Consider the following 1996-nt stretch of genomic DNA (forward strand, 5'->3'; position numbering starts at 1 on the left):
TGGGGTGCCGGGGGTGGGCTCGGGGCTCACGGGGTGCCACGGGTGGGAGCAGGTTGGGGTGCCGCTGTGTGGGGTACGAGGCCGCGGTCGCTGCCGCAGCACTAATGAAGCTCTAATGAAGCACTAATGGAGCACTGACAGAGCCCGAGCGATGATTTCAGCGCTTGGCCGGGCTCCACGAGCCCTTTGATGTGGAGATGTTTAGGCTGCGTTATCTAAGGCTCGCTCAGAATAGGCTTTTAGTCCCGGCTCACATGGAGCCAGTGTGTTTGGACAGGCATTCCGGGCTGGAAATGCCCGGAGCCCAGACGTTTGGATAAAACATTCCCGAGTTGACTGGGGTTACCAGCGCCTGCTGGGGGCGGCTCCTAACGCTCCCCACAGCGCAGGTGGACTCGGAGCTTTCCGGCCATATCAATATTACTTTTTTTTTTTTTCTTTATTTTTAATAATCCCGCCCAATATTTCCTCTTGCTTTTTCAGAAAATAAAAAAATAGGTATGGCCAAACATTCCTGAATCTAACAGAAGAGCAGGCCTGGCTTTGCCTCAAGCTCTCCCGGATGGAAGGCACGGGGGTTGTGAGGATGTGGGGAGGATTAGGAAATGCTGCTCCGTTTTCTCACTCAAGGGAACACCCCCTTGTTTCGGAGCTGCAGGGGGCTGCCCCCTCCCTGCACCCCAGCCCTCCCCACTTGCCCTGCTGCCCTTGCCCCCTGTCTGTGGTTGGCACTCAGCAGCCCTGGTGCGGTGCTTTGCAGACGGTGTCCTGCCAATTTTGTGTCCTTTTGCCTGTCCCGAGGGGTGGTGGCCCCGGGATGGAGCCAAGAGCCGGAGCGATGCAGACACAGAGCAAACATGGACTTGGGCAGCAGGATCTGCACCGGGCACGGGGAGAGGAAGCTTGGCCAAAACCCAGACACCGACTGTGCTGCAGTGGCCCCGGGCCCTGCACCGAGAGCCGGAGGGATGGGGGACACTGCAGGGATGAGGGACACTGCAGGGATGAGGGACACAGTGGAAATGGGGACTCTGCAGGGATGGGGGCACTGTGGGGATGGGGGCACTGCCGTGGCAGCAGCTCTGCCTCCCCCCTGCCCTCCCTAGGCCAGCCCTGTCTGGGCAGCCCCGGCAGCACCTGCAGCAGGGGCCTGTGGTATTTCCCAGGCTCTCGGGATGAATTTGATGGTTGGCTGCTGCTCCTGTTCCTCTCCTGCTCCTGCCTCCGCCTGTGATAAGGAATCTCCTCACCTCAGTGCCTCGAGCGCTCAGCAGTGCCCTGGCTCTGAGTGCCGTCAATAACAGACACTTCCCGGGCTTGTTTGGAAGCAGAGTGAATAATTAACCACGGAGCCCCGAGGAAGCTGCAGGTGCTTCCCTGCCTGGCCCCACGCACACAGACAGTGCCCGTGAGGGCAGCTGAGTCCCAGCCCCGCTGCCCCGGCGGCTCCTCATCCTCCCAAACCACGGTCCCACAGCAGAGACGACTGAAGCAAAACTTCCTGCACGTTTAAAGGGAGACCCACGAGATCCCCCAGTCCTGGGCTTTGGTTCCATCCCTCCTGAGGTGGTACTCCTGGGAGGACTCAGCGGGCACCGCTCAGCCCAGTACGAGCTGGGAACAGCACCAAAGTGGAGACCCCCTCCTGCCTCCTGCCAGCTCCCTGCCCCAGAGCCGGGCAGTGGAAAAGGAAACCCCAGTTGTTCCTCAGCACCACATACGTGGACGAGCTGGTGAGCTTGGCCAGGAGTTCAGGAAACAGGAACGTGCTGCAAACCCTTTGGGAAAGGACTGCAAAGCCCCCGGGAATCTGTGATGCTGTGCCAGGGTGGGAAGTGCAGGATGCCGGAAAAGGCACTCACCTGAGGAGGGTCGAGGTGTGCAGGGCTGAGCGCTGGGGGCAGCTGGGCGGCAGCGCCACTGACCTGCCCGGAGGTGGACAGGGATGTGCTGGGGTCACCCTGGCCCTCGCTCCACCCCTCGGAGCCACAGGACC

The 1996-nt window shown here is 60.9% G+C and overlaps 1 protein-coding gene across 2 annotated transcripts in view; it reads right to left on the bottom strand.

Moving 5' to 3' along the window:
* FGF1 (fibroblast growth factor 1) overlaps nucleotides 1-1990 on the bottom strand; it is a 22339-nt gene extending 20349 nt beyond the window's left edge. For both annotated transcript variants that reach the window (XM_008629026.2, XM_008629025.2), the window contains exon 1: nucleotides 1863-1990. The gene's annotated coding sequence lies outside the window, so the exon portion shown is untranslated. The remainder of the gene's footprint in view (nucleotides 1-1862) is intronic.
* Between the last annotated feature and the right edge of the window lie 6 nt (nucleotides 1991-1996).

This window comes from Corvus brachyrhynchos, unplaced genomic scaffold (genome assembly GCF_000691975.1).
Source record: "Corvus brachyrhynchos isolate BGI_N302 unplaced genomic scaffold, ASM69197v1 scaffold21, whole genome shotgun sequence".
Taxonomy (NCBI): Eukaryota; Metazoa; Chordata; class Aves; order Passeriformes; family Corvidae; genus Corvus; species Corvus brachyrhynchos.